At 40.3% G+C, this 23436-nt stretch overlaps 1 protein-coding gene across 10 annotated transcripts in view; it reads right to left on the reverse strand.

Moving 5' to 3' along the window:
• The window catches only part of ANKRD44 (ankyrin repeat domain 44), a 311687-nt gene that overhangs the window by 215891 nt on the left and 72360 nt on the right, over positions 1-23436 (reverse strand). Inside the window, exons 2-3 of one of the 10 annotated variants that reach the window (XM_059878711.1) lie at positions 18425-18768; positions 2635-2750 (exon numbers count right to left, since the gene is read on the reverse strand). The exons of 7 other annotated variants lie outside the window; for them this stretch is intronic. The gene's annotated coding sequence lies outside the window, so the exon portion shown is untranslated. The remainder of the gene's footprint in view (positions 1-2634; positions 2751-18424; positions 18769-23436) is intronic. 2 more of the 10 variants (XM_059878714.1, XM_059878713.1) reach the window with 2 other exon arrangements.

Below are 23436 nucleotides of genomic sequence, written 5' to 3' on the forward strand. Positions count from 1 at the left end.
CACAGTCACTTTAAGAGATTAAATGTTTGTGTCTTTGGGAGCATAAAATCTTTCCTAAAACATATTTTAGATTTCTTTATGCCATTTATTTTAGGATCACTGTAAAGCAATCCAATCACTTTAAGGAATAAAGAACCATAGAATAAGATGGAGGTTGCAGCTGAAGGGTACATTTGAATGAGCTATACATATATTAACATCCTTTATTCCTGTAATTTTGTGGGAAATTGTCATAAGAAAACAATCAGGGATGAGCACAAAGATTTGTGTTCAAGGTATTTATTGGAGTGCTATTTATTATAAAAAAAATTGGAATCTTAATAATCTTAGTGTAATAAAATACGGCACACATCCAAATAGTAGAATATTATATACCTATCAAAAATAACCTTTCAATATGTATGGCTGAGTGCCCTCGCTGTTCACCTGAAACTATCACAACACTGTTAACTGGCTATACCACAAAACAAAAAGTTTTAAAAAATAATATTTCAAAGAATTTTTAAAGACTTGAAGAAATATTTGTTATATCAAATTGCTGCTGCTGCTGCTGTGGAGAAAAAAAATAAACAAAACCATATCCAAGGCCTAGCAAACAGCATACATGCAAAAATAATTTTGTCACACCAAGTAACACATACAGTGAGCTAGCAAGCAAACCTGTATTTTAAAGTACATATACACAAATAAGCATAAATAAAACAGAAAAATATCAAGAAGCCAATAGTATTTCTCTTGGTGATTAGATTACAAATGAATTATTTTCTCCTTTTTCCTTTTCTCATGTGTATATTCTAAATTTACAGTTAATAATCATGACTGATACAGTTGGGAGAAAAAGGAAACATTTTAAAAACTAAACATGAAAACAGATGTCTAAATGAAATTACAAGTCAGAAAGAGAAAAACAAAGATCATATATTAATGCGTATATGTAGAATCTAGAAAATGGTACAGATGATCTTATTTGCAAAGCAGAAACAGAGACATAAACATAAAGAACAAATATATGGATAAGAGGGAAAACAGGATGGGAGGAAGTGGGAGATTGGGATTGACACACATACACTATTGATACTGTGTATAAAATAGATAACTAATGAAGCACACTGTATGGTACAGGGAACTCTACGCACTGTGGAGACCTGAATGGAAATGAAGTTCAAAAGGGAAGGGATATACATATACATATGGCTGACTCATTTTGCTGTACAGCAGAAACTAACACGACATTGTAAAGCAGCTATTCTAAAATAAAAATCTGTTTTGTTTTTTTTTTTTTGTAATAAATGAAATCACTTTTTAAATGAAATTTTTGAAGAGTAACTAGAAAACAGAAGCCCACTGACACTGTCAGGTATAGTAGAGCAAAGTCTCAGGCCAGAGATAAGGGCTGCTTCTCCCCAGATGGGTGTTCCAAGTTAGGCCATGCCAGAATTCAGGGACTGGAAGAACCAACTAGATAGCCAGTGGGAATTTGCTGCGTGACACAGGGAGCTCAACCCAGTGTTCTCTGACAACCTAGATGGGTGGGACAGGGTGGGAGATGGGAGGGAGGTTCAAGAGGGAGGGGACATATGTATACCTGTGGGCTGATTCATGTTGATGTATCGCAGAAACCAACATAATATTGTAAAGCAATAATCCTCCAATAAAGTAACAATTTTTTAAAAAAGGAAGTTGATATGTTATCATTAGTTTTATATCAGAGCTTTCAATGTTGAGGTAATATATTAAATCTAAGCAAATTTAGGTAGCTTATTTCACCCTGTTTACTGAAAACCACTAAGAAGTAAATTTGTTGTTGTTCAGTCACTGAGTCATGTCTGATTATTTGAGACCTCATGGACTGTAGCAGGCCAGGCTCCTCTGTCCTCCACTATCTCCTGGAGTTTGCTCAAGCTCATGTCCATTGAGTCACTGAAGCTATCCAACCATCTCATCCTCTGCCACTCTCTCCTGCTTTTGACTTCAATCTTTCCCAATATCAGGGTCTTTGCCAATGAGTCAGCTCTTTACACCAGGTAGCCAGAGTATTGGAGCTTCAGCAACAGTCCTTCCAAAGAATATTCAGGGTTGAAGTAAATAGTCAGCTCTAATTTTTCAACTGAAGCTTTTCCTCACTTTTGAGAAAGAAAAAGCCATTCTGATTGGCATTGGCTGGACTATAGAAACCCCAGTTTGGGGCAACATGAGGGTCTCTTGGTGCAGGGGTTAAACCAGTACCTCAGTTTAACATTTGAAATGGGAAAGTGTGAGGCAGTATATCTAGTTTCCAATTTAATCCATGCCTAAACCCACAGATTAGAGGACATCTCCCCAGATAATTTTGATGGCCTCAAATGGTTTCAATTAAGTGAAACAAAACATTTCTATGTATTTTTAATGAAGAACAAACACATTCGTGGTTGACCAAGTATATGGAAAAAAATATCTGGTACTTTAAAAGATACATATTAAGCCCTGTGACTAAGTAGCCGTTTAATTAAAGTATTAATAAGTGTCTCAACATAAATCCTACTGGCAAGGGAGTATACAGTTTTAGAAATCTACCAGCAGTTAGGTCTTTGGTCCTAATTTTGTGGCAACAAACAGAGATCCTAACAGCCAAGACATATTGGAGGTCTTTAAAACCTTTAAGCTTTTGTGTCAGGATTCACGAGGCTGCTTCCTCTGCATTCTCGTCTCAATTTGTATGCAAGTTCTCAACCTTGATTAATAGCAGCATCTGTCAGTTCTCTGTCAAGCAGCTAGGACATAGAGGAAAAAACACAAAAAGTCACACAGACCTGTATTCAAGGATTTGCTCTGCCCCTTGCCACCTCTGAAACGTCGCCTCTGGATGCCTGTTGTCTTATTTGTAAAACCAAAAGGAGATCACCCGGCTCTTCTGGCTATAACTCATGTGAAGGTACAGAGAACAAAGCCATCATTTAAAATAAAGTGTGTCTGGTACAGTTTTCAAAAATTATTGTCTTGATCTCTAAGTAATCTACAAGAATGTTACTTCTACTCAATAAAGAAGATGAGCTGATGCTTTGCCCTAAAAGTCTCTCAGCTGGAGAAAACCACAATATTTCCTTGGCTTATCCTGTAAGTGATCCAACAAATTTCTTTGGCATACCCACTGTGAATACCCTCCAAAGATCAGTGTCACTGCAGGGAAAATCTGGAAGCTTTTTTAGTCTGTCCTGCCTCCCTCCATTCTAAGAACTTGTCCCCCCAAAATCCCTGTGATTCCAATGAAATTATTCATAAAACACTTCCCTCAGCTGTCCTCATCACCAAGGCAGGCACATGACGCAGGTCAACCAGTCAGAGTTCTTTCTCAGAAATTGATTTGAATCCTGAGAGGACAGCAAGGGTGACTTCTCTCCAAGACACTGAGTAGAGGCATGTTTCACTGTCTTCCTCTTGCCCTTCTCTAACTGGAAGACAGTAGCATTTTCATTCAACACAACATCAATCCACACAAAACTACCTTTTCTCACCTTTTTCTGCCAGCACAAGCATGAGCTTCCAGGAAACACTATCTTACTACCCTGAAATAGCATGAAACCTAAGGCAGCAGTGGTTGGTATAAGCAAGTACATTGACAGAAAAACAACCAACCAGAAGATTACTCTTTCAACAACAACAACAGAAAAGACACAACCAGCATCACAAATAAAAAGGCAGAACTGGCTGATTCGAAGCAGAATCACCAGCAGATGGGAGGCACCTAAGATAAAGGAGTTATGACTATTTTCTCATCACTGTTTGCCAAGTGAGCCTGGCTTTGCTGTTGAATAGAGATCATTTCATTTCCTTTCCACCTTTTTTTTCGTGTCCCAATTATCTTCCACATTACTCGGTTATCTAGATAATCACAATTACCTATTTCCTGACTGATTCATATACTTTTCAGTTAAAACCCATAGAGAAGCAAAACAAACAAAGAAAAATTCAGGGCATCAGATATTAAGTTCCACCAGGACTTCATTCAAAGGCTCTGAAATCAACCAGAAACTCAGATTTGCACTAAGGTTGAATGGCTCCCCAGATAGATTTCAATAGGGGAACAAGTTAGAAAACGTTAGTGTCACCCCAACCTACCAAAATTCAAGTGATTCAACTACAGAAAGACTGATACTTGCTTGAATGACATTACAGACTTTCCTGCAGGGAAGCAGCAAAAATAGCACATTCAATTCTATATCTCAAAGATACTTGAAATTGTGTAAAACAATTGAGAAATTAAACAACAGGAAAATAGCCAGATAACAAGTCCAGAAGAGCCTATTTTGCACTTTGGGACAGAGCAATAATGGTTCTGAGTCACTTACCTGTTCTTCTTCAAGGAGTACCCTTAAGATTTTCATCTTTGAGGTAATAAACATATGATAGGGTTGTTTAACAACTGTGGGGTACAGTTTTCTCCTCTGTTAAATGAGTGGGTTGGAGGGCTTGTTTTGGGGGGAGTTTGTTTTTGTTTTAGCGTATTTCCAGATCTAAAAAGTCTACAGTTCAGTTCAGAACACAACTCCCACAGAGTTTCCAGAAAAACATTTGAGTAATTGGCCCCAAAGGAAACAATATTTAGCAACAAAGCCCCAAAGCCCTCCACTCCTTGACTAAAATATTTTCCCTATTTCCTATGGATGGATAAAATAAGATTGGCAATAGCATGAAGGCTGAGGTTATAAGTAAGAAAATGTATAGGCAGAGTCAAAATACTGGAACAAATAGGAAAGAATTTCCTGATCTTGAGATCAGAAAACCAGAACAGGATGGATTCTTATTTGCTTGGGAAATCCTGTAATACTGAGGCCTGAGATTATTCTATGAGAAGCTCTGGACCTGGCATGACCCCCACCCCCCACCCCGAGTTGTCCCATCTCGGTATCAGGGGCTAGCACTTTATACTCCATATTCAACAGTCATTATAAGCAGACTACCCCCAGGGAGGATGTGATTTTGATGAAGCGAGTCTCTGGGGATGAATATACTTTTCAGAGAGGAACATATTGGAGAGCCTTCAGTCGTGAATGGAGCCAAAGTTCAGCCTCTGTACAAGCCTACCATACTGAACCCCAGAGACAAGAGCTCGGGGTGAATTAGAAGTACTCGTGTCACCTGGGAAGCCCAGAAAAGAACAGCTTTGTAGCTCTGCCAGGCAAAGGGGGCCACAGCAGGCCAAGGCCCCAAGAATGCACGCCTGGCCCCCTTTCTTGAACTCAGCTATACCATGCTCCTTCACTCTGCACACATGGTACAGGGCATGTGAGAGCCAAAACGGACTATTTTCCTGTATTTTCCCATCTTCACACCATTGCTCAAGCTGATCACTCTACTTTGAGAACTTTGCTTTTAACTGCTCCCAAGCCGACACCCACAGTTCATTGCCAGCTGGGACCCATTCCACAGTGCACTCCCACCTCCCACAGATCGCTCTCACATATTGAAGGAAACTTGCACTTCTGAAGCTTAAAACAGAACTGATGAGAAGCTAAACATTTGATGTCCAAAGGACAGAGGGGGAAAGAAAGTTTCCTGAAGCCCCTTCAGACTCCCCAGCATAGGGGGACCCACAAACTCACTTTTCTAAAATGTACAGTTCCATGGCATCAAGTACATCTACACTGTTGCTCAATCACCACTATCATTCATCTCTGAAACATGACATTTTTGCTGAAACTAATTTGAGAGGGATTTCTGTCTCTTTCATCCAACAAAATCCTGACAAAGAAATGCATAGTACAGACTGTGAAATACAAGAAATCCTAAAGGATATGAGTTATGTTTTTAAAACAGTGAATAAAACAAAATTTTATGGCACTGTAAAAGCAGAGGAGACCTTGATTACTCTTGAGAATAATCAGAGTCTGGAAAGACCAGAAGATAATCAAATAGATCATATAGTTTAAATCACTTAAAAAAAAAAAAAAAAAAAAAGGATTGTTTTTCTATTTGTAATAGAAGAAAGCACAAACACAAAAAGGAAACTTGCATTTCATCTCCCAAGGGAAGACATTCTGCAGAGGAAATCAGAATCAGGCCAAACAGACAAATATCCCAAGGCAGGGGAAAGCTTAGAGAATATGGAGAAAAGGAAGGAAAGAGTGAAAGCTTGGCACAAAAGATTCTCTTTATTTTAACAAACTTTAGAAAGCTGTCCACCTTATTTGTCCTACACAAATAATTTTATTAAAAGTGTAACAGAGGAATATTCCTGGAGCACTTTTCTTCATATCAACAGAAAAGTCTGTGCTGTATAAATTACTTTGAAATCAATCCAGAAAACTTAAGTGAAAGTATATAATATTTTTAAATGTAGAAAAGAAAGAACCTTTTTTTTTGGGGGGGGGGGCAGGCCTTAGTTCCCTCACAGCTTTTATTTCTTCTCCTTTGCCATAAATTTAAATTTCAGTAACACTATATTCCCACTTTTTCTGGGGATAAAACTTTCTGTCATTAACAAGCCTAAATATTTGATTGTAAGTCCAACTAGGTTATCATCTAACAAAGAGTTAGATTAACCACTATTATTCCCTCAATAACATATTTGCTAGCCTAGAAAATGGATTCTGTATATAATAAGATTTTCTTATTTCCCTGCCATCTTTTCCATTCAAAGTATTGTCAGTGTATATTTTGAGACAAGGAATACACTCTAGAGAGAGAAATATGATCAAGAGTTGTCATGGGTGGACATTAGCAATTTGCTCAGTGGCTAAACTTGACTGCAAATACCCTTCATCTTGGCAGGAAGCTCCACAGCCAGAAAACAGATGCTTCACTTAGGTGTCGTGTCAGGCTGAATATATTTCATGGGTGGGGAGTGGGGATGGGCTGGGGGCAAGGATTACAAGCACAGCTCTCAGCTAAAGCATTTCAGTTGGCCCACAGCAATCCGTCTCAGAAGAATCTTGCCTTAGAAATCTCCCTGTTAGTATAAACCAGTACTAAAATCTCTGAGACAGTTAACAGCCTTTATTAAATGGATGTGCAGGAGCCCACTTTATTTTGCCTAGCAGGTGGGCTTACAATAGATCATTTACTTTGAGACATATTATGTGGTGTGAAAGTTACTTTTACAAAAACAATTGGGAGAACGTATTCTTCTAATTTACATGTAATTTGAGTTACTGTAAAACATATCTGCTAGATAAGGAAACATTTTTTAGCAGAAGAGCTTGGTTATTCTTTGACTAGCAGGCCTGACCACAAACGCCCACTATAGCCCTACTACAGAGGAAAGTCACTCCTCCCGCAGAAAGCATAACTCAGATTGCCTCAGCCTCTCATCTCTTCCAGGAAAACTTTCGCTAAGGATATGAAGCAGCCAAATGAGGGTCTCGGATAAATGCATTTATCTTCACCACCCTCATTGTCAGTTTTCCCTCATTTTGAAGGACATGTTATAATGTCTCTTTTCACCAGAGACAACTTGAAAAAGTCAGAGATACAATCATGTCTGACTCTTTGCAACCCCATGGACTGTAGCCTGCCACACTCCTCTGTCCATGGGATTTTCCAGGCAAGAATACTGGAGTGGGTTGCCATTTCCTTCTCCAAGAGATACAATATAGGAAGAAAAAGTTTTATCAGTTCAACCAACTGGTAAGGACTGAAAAAGCAAGGCCAGGGCTTCCCAGGTGGCTCAGAGATGAAGAATCTGCCTGCAGCGCAGGAGATGCAAGTTCAAACCTTGGGTCAGGAAGATCCCCTGGAGAAGGGAATGGCAACCCACTCCAGCATTCTTGCCTGGGCAATCCCATGGACAGAGGAACCTGGCAGGTTACAAGTCTAAAGGGTCACAAAGAGGAGGACATAGTGAGCAACTAAACAGCAACAGCAGCAGCAGCAAAAGGAAAGAAGGGCTCAAAGAGGCAACCTGGCACAACAGAAAGTTCTTGCTTGGAAGGACAGGAGTGCCGGGGTCTAGTCCCACTCTGTCACCTCTAGGGTAAGACTACTTCCCACATGTCAGAATCTTGCTTTTACCATCTGTAAAATCCTTTTGGAGGTCTACCATAGAGACCTACCATAGATCCAGGACTGGGTCGCCTCAGGCCAAACAACTAACAGAGAACACGGCACTGCATGTCTAAGATCTCTTCCGATACTAAAATCCCAGTATTAAGATACTTCCTGGACTAAAATCCTCTATTTAGTGACTGCTCTAGCTAAGAAAGGCACTTCGAACAAGACAGAGAATAAAAAAGCGTTTCTAGAACAAGAGATGGGTTTGTTTTTTCTTTTTAAGTTAGACAGGTTAAGCCATCAATCCCAGCACTTGTGCTGTAAACAACTGTCAGGACCTGCTTTGTACTTTTTATTTTTCTTTATTGCCTACAAGTACCTGCCACTGCCCTGAAAGCAGACACAAGAAGACAAAGACTGTCGAGAAGCCAAGTTCCAAAACGTCTCCCACAGCTGAAAAGCTCTAAGGCAGGAGACAAAAAGAAACAAACAAAACCCTAGCAAGAATGATGAGTAATGAGAACTACATATTTTCTTTAGGGATCAGAAACTTTGATGAAAATGTAAGTTGTGCTTAAGCCTTGAGACACCCATCACCTTTGGGTGGTGTAACTTTGAAAAACATCTCATACTCTTGTTCTTCTAGAAGATTTAGAACCCTTCTTTGGCCCAAGAACACATCCTCTTTCCTTCACTGTCACCTCCTTGGTTTTTCACTAGGTTATCACAGCCACAAAATAAGGGGGTCAGGAGAAGCTTGGAAGAAAGGTCGTCATCCTCACGACCTAGATGTTTCTCTGTTCATTCTGTCCATGTTTGCTTTCAACAAGTTTGCTTAGGCAAAGTAGTCATTTCATGTTACTCCACCGAATTATTCTCTTATTACCCTCTCTTATTCCTGATTTTTTTGCTGTTGTTATTTGAGAAAACTCCAACAAGGTTTCAAGCTCCTTGCTTTCTTTTCTGTTCTTAAACTATGACATACTTAAAGCATACGAACAATTTGGACATTAGCATTACAGACATCATTGTACCTACTACCCTGGTTAAGAAGTGAAACACGACAGATGTAAGGAAAGCCCCACACCCATCACCCATCCTTCCACCACCACCCTGATACCAGTAGTTATCAATTCTACACATGTGTTTAAACATTTACTGGGTGTGTTTATAACCAGGCACAACATGTTTTAAAGGTTTATACAAATGGAATCATACTGTCTATATCCTTCTGAAGTTTGTCTTTTCCATTCAACATTATGCTTTGGAGATTTATGTTGGTGCACATGCGCCTGTGTGCTCGGTTGCTGAGTCGAGTCCAACTCTTGTGGCCCCATGGACTGGAGCCCGCCAGCCTCCTCTGTCCATGGGATCTTCCAGGCAAGAATACTGGAGTGGGTTGCCATTTCCTCTTCCAGGGGATCTTCCTGACCCAGGGATCAAACCCGAGTCTCCTATGTCCCCTGCATCGGCAGGCAGATTCTTTACCAATGAGCCACCTGGGAAACCCGTTGGTGTACATAATCCTAGTGAATTCATTTTTACCCCTGTATAGTATTCCACTACATGAAAAATACCACTCTATTTTTCCATTTCAGTGAGGTTTGTTTCCAAGTTGTCTATTTTTTTCATTACAAACAATGCTGTGGTAAACACTCTTGTAATTGTTTCCTTAAATACAGATGCAAGGGTTTCCCATGGATATAAATTCAGGAATGAAATCACTAGGGCATAGGGTGTACACAGCTTCAACTCGTCTATCTCCAAATTACTGCAACAATTTACACTCCCAGAAGCAGTATGTGAGCATTCCTATATACCTATGGCCTCTCTAACATTTATTATTTTCAGATTTTAATTCTTGTATATCTGTTGTATACCTTCACTAATTACTTATACAACAAATAAGTTTTTGAAAGCCAAAAAAAAACTTTTAAAGAAAAAAGTTTGATGAATGAATACCTCTATAATTCTACAAATGAATAAGCAAGCCCTCAAAAGTGGCAGATGCACCTCCATATGTATAATAGAGTACATTTAGGAAAAGAATTTCCTATCTGTATTTATAAAACGTTGGCTTCTGAGAAATTGATTACAACTAGAGAAAGGGCCTGGGTCCCCTACACTGTTCCCTGAGCACATTCTGCATTCTAGAAGGCAACTCACATCCTAGACTTCAACAGGCAGAGTACAAGAAACCCCACCACGACCACTGTCGTTGCTCTGATGGAAATGGTTCCCCATGGCTCAAACCTTGACCACAGTTAGAAGAGATTAAGAGTGAAAAAATCAAACAAATGAAAAGGGGAGAAGAGCAAACAGGAAAATCAGTTTTAACATACTGTATATACAATTGGCATTTTCCTCCTTATAAACATATTAAAATTAACCTGAAACACTATATAAAGTTGCAAATCTTTCAGGTATTAAAACCCAAATCTGACAATCAATTATAGTCCAATTTAAAAAAAAAACACAAATTCTGCTTTTCTGAACTGATCTCAAAGAGGAGTTTGAAAAAAGGAGCAGAAAGAGATGGTCTTAAGATGAGCTCTTCAGAACCTGAGATGATAATTCATTATTTTCATAGCAGTCTACTCGAGAAGAGTAATTATAACTTTCTACAGTGTAAGTCCTCAAAATTTTGTGAAATACAGCATAGGCTTATGAGTTGGGCCTTGGGAACCTGGTCATCTGAGTTCAAATCTCAGCTCTGCTGCATATTAACCATAATCCTGGGTAAATTATTTAGCATTTCTTCTCATTTGTAAAGTGAGAATAATAATAGTATCTATCTAATAATATTTGTTAAGAGAATTAGAAGCTAGAATAGGAACTGGCATGTGAGAGGTCAAAAAAAACAACAACAAAAATTAGTTATTACATTCTAGCCTCATTTTTAAATTAAAAAAAAAGAGTTTTCTATTAGGAGTAAATATTTAGCTTCCCTGGTGGCTCAGTGGTAAGAACCCACCTGCCAATGCAGGGAACACAGGTTCAAACCCTGGGGTCTGAGAAGATCCCATGTGCCTCAGGACAACACAGCCTAAGTGCCACGACTACTGAAGCGTGCACGCCCAGAGCCCACGCACCGCAACTGAGAGTAGCCCCAGTAGTAGGGCTACTACTGTAGCTACTACAGTAGCTCCAGTAGTCACTGCAACTGGAGAAAAGCTGAGTGCAGCAACAAAGACCCAGTGCAGTCAAAAAAAAAAGTAGATATTTAAGAACTGAATCACTTTGGAGTATAGCAGACATTAACACAACACTAAGTCAACCATGTTGTGGTCCAGTCACTAAGCTGTGTCCAACTCTTTCTCGACCCCATGGACTGTAGCCTGCCAGGCTCCTCTGTCCACGGGATTTCCCAGGCAAGAATACTGGAGTGGATTGCCATTTCCTTCTCCAGGGGACCTTCCCAACTGTACTTAATTATTATTTTTAAAAAAATTTTTAAGTAGGTATCTAAGGAGTAGTCTTTTGTGTCCATTTTGGACATTTGAGTTTCTAATGTTTACAGGATTACCTGAGTGAAAAATTTGGGATAATTTTTGTTTTCTTCGTTATGCTTTTCCGTACTTAAAAAAACACCTTCTTTTTTTTAAGCCTCACATGATTTTCAAACGGAAACTCAATTTTCTTTTCAGGAAAAGGGAGTTAAGGGCCAGTAATGAGTAGAAACACTGATTGTTTTAAAAGCACCTCTTATTTAATTATATCTGCTCCTACCTGATGCCTTGTGAGATCAGTTACTGTCCTTTCCCAGTATAAAATTTTTATAGCTCACAAGCTCTAAATTCAAAACAAATGTGAAATTTATCATCGATATAGATGGTATATTCCTGTTTGCAATTAACAACAGTTCTGAATCTTGCCTAGATTCTTCTGACACAAAAGAGGATTAAATAGCCAGAGCTCTTAATGTGTGTGATGGGGAGGGAGCAAAGGAGAGAAGGGAGGTGACCTTGGGCTTTGGATTTACTATAACCCGCTTATGTGTTGGATGATAACCGCCTTTGGGGATCCAAGGGACCACAGGCTTGAAAAGAAAGGACTTGTGAGGAAACCTTCAGTATCAAATTTGATGCCACACCTCTTAATTCTTCTTCCATATCCAAGATAAACTATAAATCACTCAGCCCAATTCCTGTATGGTTAATAATTTGAAGCTAAGTAAATAAAAGGAATGGTCAATTATTCTTATGTTTTCCCAATGTATTACCTTTAAAAATAAATCTGGTTTGGGGGAATTTGATTCCCAAGGAAGGGTAATTTGCTTTAGCAAGTACTGGAATCTTGACCCAAAACCAGGTCTAATAATTTGGCATTTATAAAAATATGATTTCTGCCTTGGGACTTAAAAAGAGGCATGGGCTAGAAATTTCTATGCTTACTTTAAAAACAATCTGCAACCCAAACATTGTCTTCTAAGCCTATGAACCAATTCTCCCAAGATAATCTTTTTGAGAAAAACACTTTCAGTTACCTAAAAACAACAATTTCTCCTTCCTGGCTACATTAAACTCTCTTTGTCCTATATCCTCCATGCCTCATAGAAGAAAACTTTTATGGTTTCCTCTGGAGAACTACCTTAAAAATCAATGACATAGCTTCAATAACTCTTTAATAACTTTTCTATGTTTTTCAAGACAAAAATGATTGGTATTCTTCATTACAGTAAACCCAATTACAAGCCGTGTTGTAGCTTATAAATCCCTTGGTAAGAGACCAGCTATATATATTTTAAAATAGACTGTTACAGCTACAGGAAATTTTAGAGGTGATCCAACTGAGCTGCACATTTGAATCCCCTGCAGAACTTTTAGAAATACTGCTGCCGGGCGTACCCCACACCAACTAAATCAGAGTTTCTATGGATGGGGCTGAGGTACTATTGTTATTTTTTTATTTTTAGGTACTCCTCAGGTGATTCTGATGCATAGTAAGTGATACCACAGATGTGGTCCAAGCACCTTGTTCTACAGGTCGGGAGGCTGAGGCCCAGAGCTGTGAAATGACATTGCTAAAGTCACATAGGTAATAAGTTCATAATAACATGGGATTTAGAACCCACATCTTCAGATTCTTCTCAATTACATTATCTTCTTTCATAACGCTATTCCTCCTTATAAAATTAGATCTCAGAATCTGATTTTAAAAAAGGACCCATTCTGGACCCAATTTCCAGAGAACTTCCAGAGACCAGCTTCACAACAGTTGGTTTAACTGAGGCCTGGATGCCCAGTCACCGGCTGCTGTTATAACAACCACATCACCCTATGAGCTAGAAAACACCACCTCCTGCCATCTCCATCAGGAAACAACAACCTAATACGCAATCTATTTTAATGGTTTTCTTTACTGTTTCCACCAACCCCTGTCCTCTGATGCTTTGTTCTAAAAGAAATAACAACTGCTTCTAAAAAATTTCATACAGTGGTAAATTGAATTTCTAGTGTAGGGATGAACTAAAAGCTTTCATATAAAGAAATGGTTTAGGGGCAACTTCTTGAAAAAGAAATTATTTGCTAATGGGTGGTCTGAAGTTTTGTTTTCAAGAGAGAGTTGACACAGGAATGCAGAAAGAGCATGACGGGGAGTTATAGGCTCATGTGTAAAGACTGGGGAAGTACAAATGAGAAAATGTTCAATGAATTAAGGTCATCTATAATCAAACCTTCCAGAGATGATGCTATTAACATTTTGGAATTCTTTCTTTCATATTTTTTCCTGTCTGTGTATATACAAAAATAGAAAATTTTCCCAAAACTGAGTTGTAATAACTCTAGCTAATTAAGTCCTTAAAATGCTCAGAGGAGGTTTAAAGACCTAACAAATAACTGGTTTCTCCTTTTGATTACCACATAATTAAAATATATAAAAAATATAAAGCATGGCATTTAGTAACACTGATAGATTTTATTTATAAAGCACTTATACTGTGCTAGGCACACACCTTAAGTCCATATACAAATTAACCCCTTTGGTTCTCACAACAGCTCCAGAAGTGGGTGCAATTATTTTCCTGAAAGCAAGGCCCAGTGAAGTTAAACAACTTGACTCAAGGATGCACAGAATGTAAAATGCCAAGCTGGGGTGAGAAGTCAGGTGATGGGGCTACAGAATCCAAATCTTAACAACTCTGCTATGCTGACCCTCAAACAGAGGAACTAAGTTATCACTGCAGAATCAGAAAATATAAACTCCTTCATGCTAATCTATAACCTGGAAGCAAATGATATATAATGTAGTGACTGCTGAGCTAATCATAAAACTAACATGCTGAAAATGATAATGTAGGAAATAAGTACTGATTAAAATAAACTAAACACAACTTGAATTTCACAAGCACAGATGGAAGGATGATCTTGAAGGCGGGATCTTGGTGACAAATGTAGCCAATACAAGCTTTCTTCAAGGATGCACTGTCTGTGTTTAGTTTTATTACTTAAAGGGTTAGATTGCCAAGAATTTTTAAAAAGGTTGATGCATCTGTGGCTGCATTTCCCCAGAGCACCATAACCTGCAGTCTTGCCAAAATTAAATGAAAGGATTGACTGTCCTCTTCCTTGCTCTGCCTTGAGAATGCTAGCATTTGAACTGTGGCGGGGAGCGGGGGGGTGGGGGGGCGGGAATAAAGCTGCTATGAACTCCACACGGTGGAAGAATTTTCTGCTTGGATGGCAACCAAAACTCCTTATTCCATGACCAGGTCCCAGCAGTCTCAAAGGGCAGCTGAAGGCAGATCTAAACACTCATCCCTTCCAAGGAAGATCTTGAAAAGGGAAAAGCATGTGATCTAAGAAGCTATACAATTAATCGTTATCACAGGTACTGCTATGACAGGACCATATCCTAGGTTATGACACATGTAGGTCACCAGAGTGACCAAAGAGAAGTAATAAGTAGTACTTTGATGACATGTGAGAGGTACCAATTAAAGGAGAGGGAACAGGCAAGAGTACATTAATTAGGAAAGCTAACTACTATACCAAACATCCCCTAAATCTCAGTGGCATTACAAAGTAGGAGTTTGTTTGTTTCTCATGTTCCAGTCCAACACAGATTAAGAGAGGGCAGGGACCCACGTGGCCATTCAAGGTCTCAGCCCTCTTCCTCCAGTGGTTCCCTCACTTCCCAGGACCTCAGGGTCCTCTTGTGGATTCTGTGCTTATAGTCAACAAGCCAAAACAGACAAAGTAAAGGATCATTTGGGAGGTTTTATAGGAAAAGGCAATGGCACCCCACTCCAGTACTCTTGCCTGGAGAATCCCATGGATGGAGGAGCCTGGTAGGCTGCAGTCCATGGGGTCGCGAAGAGTTGGACACGACTGAGCGACTCCACTTTCACTTTTCACTTTCATGCATTGGAGAAGGAAATGACAACCCAGTCCAGTGTTCTTGCCTGGAAAATCCCATGGACGGAGGAGCCTGGTAGGCTGCAGTCCATGGGGTTGCAAAGAGTCAGACACAACTGAAGCGACTTAGCAGCAGCAGCATAAGGATGAGGTCAGGAAGTAACCACATTCCACTGGCCAGAACTCTGTCACCTGTCCCCACCCAAATGAAAGGAAGCCTAGAAAATCAGATTCAGAGAGAAAAGAATACACAGGGTTTGATGGAATAAAGCATTTTCTCTTCCATCAGAAGGAAGGAGGAAATCGATCCAGATATGAATAAAAATAGATGTTCATTTAGCTAAGTCATTGTCAATAGCCATGTTCTTGTGGATAAATTGAGCTGAACCAGAAATATGAATCAATTAAGGATGTCCTAAACATGAACACCCTTCCCTGGTGACTCAGACGGTAAAGAATCTGCCTGCAATGCAGGAGACCTGGGTTCAATCCCTGGATCAGGAAGTTCCCCTGGAGAAGGAAATGGCAACCAATTCCAGGTTTCTTGTCTAGAGAATCCCATGGACAGAGGAGTCCAGCAGGCTGTAGTCCATGGGGTTGCAAAGAGCTGGACACGACTGAGCAACTACACTTTGACTTTCTTTCACCATGAATACCCTTCCCTAGCCCTGCCACACATGGTATGGTAGTCCCATGTTCCTCTAGGCCAGTGGTTCTCAACCAAGGGCAATGTTGCCCTGTTATGGGACATTTGGCAACGCCTGAAGACATTTCTGATTGTCACAGCTGGGTGAGGAGTGCCACAGGCATCTAGTAGGTAACTGCCACTGCTGCTAAATCACATCAGTCGTGTCCGACTCTGTGCGACCCCATAGATGGCAGCCCACCAGGCTCCCCCGCCCCTGGGATTCTCCAGGCAAGAACACTGGAGTGGGTTGCCATTTCCTTCTTCAATGCATGAAAGTGAAAAATGAAAGTGAAGTCACTCAGTCATGTCCGACTCTTGGCAGCCTCATGGACTGCAGCCCACTGGGATTCTCCAGGGAAGAGTACTGGAGTGGGTTGCCATTGCCTTCTCCATCTAGTAGGTAGAGGCCAGGGATATTCTAGACATCCTACAGTGCATGAGACAACTCCTCATGAGAGAGAATTATCTGGCCCCAAATGTCAAGAGCACCATGGTTGAGAAACTCTGGTCTAGGCCTTGAATCTAGGGCCTTGTTCATGTATTTACGATAACACTTTCATTCAGGTGCCATTTCTGAGTACCTACTATGTACCCACAGTGCTTCACCTGCACACTCTAATGGAATAGTTATCTCCAGCTGTCTTCTTCACTCTCCTCACCAGATTATAAGCTACAGGGCAAGAACAGGATTGGGTTTTGTATCCATCACCACCCTCCAGTGTCCACTAATATTAGGCATATAACACATTTTGTATGAGTGGATGGATGGATGACTCTAAACCACTGTGTCCCATGCTCTGACCTTCTGAGTAATCACGACTGCCCGTTTTGAAATCCTAACAAAACAACAAGGAGGTGATAATCCAGTTGGTCCTTAAGAAATCCAACACTCAGGGATTTCCCTGGTGGTTCAATCATTAAGACTTCATGCTTTCCTTGCAGAGGGCATGGGTTCAATCCATCCCCGGTCAGAGAACTAAGATCCTGCATGCCACATGATGCAGACAAAAAAAAAAAAAAAAAAAAAATATATATATATATATATATATGAAAGAAATCCAATGCTCAAATTAGCACATGGCCTTAGAACCCGGTGATGAAGCAGAAAGCCTCATCTTCATAAGGCAGCTCTGCACAAACCCTCATCCAGACCTAAAGACACAGGAAGTTGTACCCATGTGGCAGCTGCCTAGTGAACTTCATTTGATCTGAGCCCTACACAAATATCTAGGGCTTCCCAGGTGGCTCAGTGGTAAAGAATCCACTTGCAATGCAGGAGACTCCGGTTTGATCCCTGGGTCAGGAAGATTTCCCTGGAGGAGGAAACGGCAACCCTCTCCAGTATTCTTGCCTTAAAAATCCATAGACAACCTGGAGGGGTGGAGTGGGGAGGGGGGTGGGAGGGGGATTCAGGCGGGAGGGGACACACACATGCCTATGGCCGATACATGTTGATATAGGGTGGAGGCCGTCACAATATTGTAATTATCCTCCAATTAAAATAAGCCAATAATTTTTTTTTTTAAATACCATCCCATGGACAGAAAAGCCTGGTGGGCTACAGCCCATGGGTTTGCAAAGAGTCAGACATGACTGAGCAACTGAGCACGCACCTATATGAGCATCTACTATCCCAGTTCCAACAACACAGCGCATGGTGGGGATGGACACACTGACAAAAATGTTTGTCATTCAGAATTCGTTCACACTAAAGAAGAGGCGATCCCAAGGTCCTGGGTAGGGCCCACTTCCTCCTGGAAGGTAGCTTCTCTTAATGGCAGTAAGACCATCTCATCCAAATGGAAGTCAATCCATGAGGTTCCTTTCCCGGCTCTCACCCTCCTCAGCGCTCCCCATCCTCTGCATCAGCTTTTGAATCTAAAACAGAGGATAGCTCTTGAGCACTTCTCACAAGGACAGATGGAACGTGCTGCCACACCACTGATTGCCAAAACACCACCTCACATGCGGATAGTTTTCCAACAAGGTTCTTTCATATTTGTTAGCTTATCTGACCCTCATCCTCTTCCTTTGAGCCTAATATTCTCTCATAATACTTTTCAATGGTCTGAGCTTTACTGGCATAAAATATGGTCCCAGTACATTTCCTGGGCTGCTTTGCTTTGATGCACACTCCCATGAGTAGAAGTGAGGTGAAAGTCACTCAGTCGTGTCCAATTCTTTGGGACCCCATGGACTGTAGAGTCCATGGAATTCTCCAGGCTAGAATACTGGAGTGGGCAGCCTTTCCCTTCTCCAGAGGATCTTCCCAACCCAGGGATCAAACCCAGATCTCCCGAATTGCAGGCAAATTCTTTACCAGCTAAGCCACCAGAGAAGTCCCATGGGTAGAAAGAGAGCAAAATTTGAAACCAGAGAGCCTGGCTCCATCCAATTCTAGACTCTCACTTACCAGCTCTATGGCTCAGTTTTGTTTTGTTTTTCTGTTTTTTCTTTTTTCTTTTTTAATTGAAGGATAATCGCTTTACAGAATTGTGTTGGTTTCTGCCAAACCTCAACATGAATCAGTATGGCTCAGTTTGTGACATCATTTTCTCCGGGACCATCTCGTCGTATGACCAACTGGTTCATATGAAGCAGAACCAGTGCTTCCTGTGCGACTTCATCCACTGCTCTTAAAAGGATCCAGTGGGATAAAACATCCAAAAGCATTCTGTAATGTGATGTCCTAGCTTCTTCCCAGAAATGATCAACATGCCTCTCAGCTGCTGCATGTTTCTGACCAAAGTCAAACTTCTAGAAAACACAAATTGGATTACATCAATGATATTAAACTAAGGACTGCACTTTTATTCTTCATCCAATATCTGATGAGTTCTAAATTGACTTGACTTAAAGTGAATAAACAAAAACTGCTTATATTCTCTTTTGTATCATGGTTTCTCATTGTTTAGCCATAACTCAAGTGTAACCACACTCATCTTGGGCCAAGAAAAGTAATGGAATGAAACAATTCAAAACCACACACTGTTCAATTGTTCTGTCACTTTTCTCTCACAGGACACCACAAAACTGAAATGACAGGACAATGTCTAGGGACCACTAGCCATATTTTTTTCTATAACTAAATAATATATAAATATATTATTGATTTAAAAGTCCCCCAAATACCAAAACATAGAGAAAATTTTAAAAAACCACCCATCTTCACTCCCGAAAAGTAGTTAGCCATTGGTCTGTCTGGTGTGCATCCTGCTAGACTTCTTTCTGCAAATCAACTATATGCATTTATGTACAGAAATCTCTTATTCTGTCTTGTAACATAATTGAGATCATACTTTAAGAGTTGTCCTACAACCTGGTTTTTTGACTTTTTGTAGATTTTCACATGTCATGCATTCCTATCCACCTCATTCTTTCAGGTGGTGTAGGGTTTTCTGTTAGGTAAGTACCTCAATGGCACCCCACTCCAGTACTCTTGCCTGGAAAATCCCATGGGCAGTGGAGCCTGGTAGGCTGCAGTCCATGGGGTCGCAAAGAGTAGGACATGACTGAGCGACTTTGCTTTTCATTTTCATGCATTGGAGAAAGAAATGGCAACCCACTCCAGTGTTCTTGCCTGGAGAGTCCCAGGGACGGGGGAGCCTGGTGGGCTGCCATGTATGGAGTCGCACAGAGTCGGACACAACTGAAGCGACTTAGCAACATCAACAGCAAAGTACCTCAAACTTAACCTTAGTGGTGGAAATGTAATGGTTCTTGACTTCCAAAATTACAAAACTTTGTTAAAATTTTTAAATCTCCATTTGATTGCCTTTCTCCAAATTTCACCTGAAAACCACTTCCAGTAGAGTTCTACTATTCCCTTTCAATAGAGTCTTTTTAAGAGGAGGCAGGCTATACTCAATGCTAAATCTTTCAAACTGCATTCCTTATTCATTGCTACCAGCATTTGTTCAACCAGCCCTATGTTTCTCCTGCAGAGAGAATGGGCCACTACCTACTAACATGGGCTTTCCATGTTAAGACATTACAAACTTTAGCCTCACACACACACATATACACACACTTTCTCTCTCTCTCTCTCTCTCTCACACACACACACACACACACAGCTAAGACAAAAGAAAGAAGGTTTGCATGTGAAAATCATTGCAAGCAATAAGAACTGTCTACCCAGTTAAGCATGGTCTTGGGTTCTATAAAAGAACTGATAGAATGATATTGCTAAATCTTCTATAAGAGCAAAACTATATTCACTTGGAATTTCAAGTTCAAATATTTGTTGATTGTCCACTATATGCTCAGAGGGGCTCAAAGGCAGTATGAGATCCAACCTCTGCCTTCCAGAACAAACAAAACTGTCGAAGAGGGTAGGTTTATAGGACTAAAACAAGTAACTACTACCACAAAGTAGTCTATGACTGAGTGAGCAAAGGAGTGGTTCGAGCAATGGTGCTCTAGGAGGAGCTCTCAGGAATAATAAATCAAGGGAAGTAACACCAGACAAGGCACTCTGAATAGGGGCCTCAGCACTGTACGGAGGGCTATTTGTCACATGACCATCAAATAGTAATTCTGAGTCTAAGACACTCCTGGACAAATCAGTCTAAGCGTTAAGTGCATATCTGGTGATGCTCCAATAGGTAAAAACCAAAAAGGCTTAAAATACAGACTCAGAGCTTTACCCAGAATCTCTCAACCTCTACCACTTCTACAGGCCATACAGGCTACAAACTTCTCTGCAAAGCCTTCCTGGCAGGATCAGAATTTAGGTTTTAGGCACTCGTCCTCTCCTAAAGGCTGACTGTGTGTAAATACATTCAGAAACCATCATTGAGTATCTACTATATATCTGTTGCCTGAGTTAAGAACAGATTGAGATTACACGTGGTTCTTACCTTGAAAGCACTCACAGGTGTCTGAACAACTGAACCCACCTCCCCAGCTAGTCAATGGTACAGCCTAAATGCATTTAAAAGAAAGGACAACAGGAGAATGTACACAAGAATATTTCTGTCGGCCAATAAAAAAAGATTTTTTGTGTTCGCTTTATAGTGTTGAGACTTGGTATCTACAGGGCCTAGTCATTTCTTTCAAGTCTGTGGTCAGAAATGTTGCCTATATATCCCTTTAATGGAGCTTTCAAATAAGTTTCCATTTTTTGTCTCCATTCATCACAAAGATAGTCTCAATCTAAGCCCCAAACTGCCAATTCCTCCCCTCAACAACGACTGAAAAAATAAAGGAGGGAAGGAAGGAAAAAGGATGAAAAAGAAAGGAAAAAAATTTTACAGTAGGTATGAGAAAAAGAGAATTGATGTATCATGTCAAGTCCAAGTTTGTACAGAGCACATAGTGAGAGAAAATACGTGCGTGCCTGTGAAGTTGCTTCAGTCGTGTCCGGCTCTTTGCGACCCCATGGACTGTAGCCCACCAGGCTCCTCTGTCCATGGGATTCTCCAGGCAAGAATACTAGAGTGGGTTCCCATGCCCTTTTCCAGAGGATCTCCCAACCCAGGAATCAAACCCACGTCTCTTACATCTCCTGCATTGACTGGTATGTTCTTTACCACTAGTGCCATCTGGGAACTCACTATACTGTATTTAAATGACTCCCACAGAAGCACCAAAGGCACAGCAACATTCAGAAGTACTAGAGGGGAAAATCAAGAGAAGCAAGACATTGCTGTCTGTCTCTCAGTAGAGGTCAAGAAAACAGGTGAGACTAAGTGTTCTTGTTGACCTGGCAGTGGCAGAGATGGCAACAGTATAGAACACAGATAATGAGAGGAGTAGAGACTCATTTTTAGAGCAAACTCAACTTCTTTAGGTTGCTTGCCATCAATTGTGGGTCTCATATAATAGCTGATTTTTCCCCCTAAGAACAGACCTTTGTTCTCATATAGTACTGCACTCCTGAATGTTTCAGTACTAGTTATGATGCTTAAGAAAGGCACAAAACACTATAGCTGTCAAATTCAAAGAAGGAATCAATTCTTAAATCATCTTTCTAAGGACTCACAAATCTATCAATAAAATGTGTTTGGAAAACAAATATTTTCCTGCCTCCACTGTTTTTACTTTTAGTAGCATTAACTAAAAAGGTACCATTTCAGCAATATTTTTCTCAAAAATTGAGACTCATTAACTCACTTGCATTCAAGCCATGCTGCTCCACTCCTTATTTTTTTAGAAATATCTACTCAGGGGAGCATGTGCTCATTAAAAATATCTCATAGCATTCACATTCTCACTAGAAGCTTCAATGCATGTGATGTCTTCAGTGCTGACTCCATTTGTGTCCACTGTCCACTTGTGCAAATGTCTAAATGATAGATGATTAGCAAAATATAAATTACCACAAAAGAGAATCACAGAGAAAAACCTGGAGCTTAGTTACATGCCCCAGAGCATCACCTCCAAAAACACAAAAGATAGGATTTTTGTGACAGTTCTGGAACTCAATGATCAAACTCTCTATAATACTGCAATAAAAGATAATACTTGATTCATACAAAATTGACATCCTTTCCAAGTAAACTTAGTTTATCCCCACTGCTTTCCTTTACATATTGTATACCAGTAACGCACAGAAATGCAATGGCTGCCTTTCCACTCCTGAAATGCACCCAGCCCCCTCCCTTCTCAAGCTTTTGCACAGACCATTCCCTCTGTCTAGAACATTCTATACACTCTTTTCACCACATTGAATCCAATTCACCTCCTGGATCTCAATTCAAAAGGCCCTTGTCCAGAACAACCTGTCCTCACCAACCCTCCCACTGCCCATCTAGATAAGATTCCCCTGTTATGTAGGTTCTGGTAGCTTCCTGTGCTTTTCCCTCAGAGCACTTATCAGTTTGTAGAGTAATTCTATTTCTGTGTGTGTTCTTTGATTAATATCCACCAGACTGTAAGCCCTGTCAGGCCAGAGACTACGGCTGTTTTAGTTTCACTGGATTCTTGGAGCCTAGCACAATGGCTGGAATATAGTAGGCACTCAGTTTGCTAAATAAATTTAGCAAGCAAAGTTTATCCTGTCCTGCCACCCTGCCATATAAATGGTCAGACCAAATAAAGATGGAATGAGGAAAACAGTCTGTTCTGAAAACTGCCTGATAACTTGGCTTGACAAAGTGCTAGTAAGTTGATTCTTTTCAGCAAATTTAGTTTATCTTGGTCTATGTTATGGTCATGACCCTGACAAAGAATGAGTTTAGTCCTAAGGGTAGCATGACATGATAGAACGATTAGGTTTGGCAGTGTAGTTCAGCGAATCCCAAAGAGCAGTGGCTTAAACAAGATAGATGCATATTTCTCCCTCATTGTAAACAAGGTCTAAATGCAAAGTTATCCAGGACTACTTCAGTGCTCTGCGGTGAGAAAGACCTGGTTCCATCTATCTTGCTGCAAACTCTCCTTAGCATCTACTTCATGCTTCTACTTCACAATCCATCAAGG

The sequence above is a fragment of the Bos taurus genome, chromosome 2, assembly GCF_002263795.3.
Source record: "Bos taurus isolate L1 Dominette 01449 registration number 42190680 breed Hereford chromosome 2, ARS-UCD2.0, whole genome shotgun sequence".
NCBI lineage: Eukaryota > Metazoa > Chordata > Mammalia > Artiodactyla > Bovidae > Bos > Bos taurus.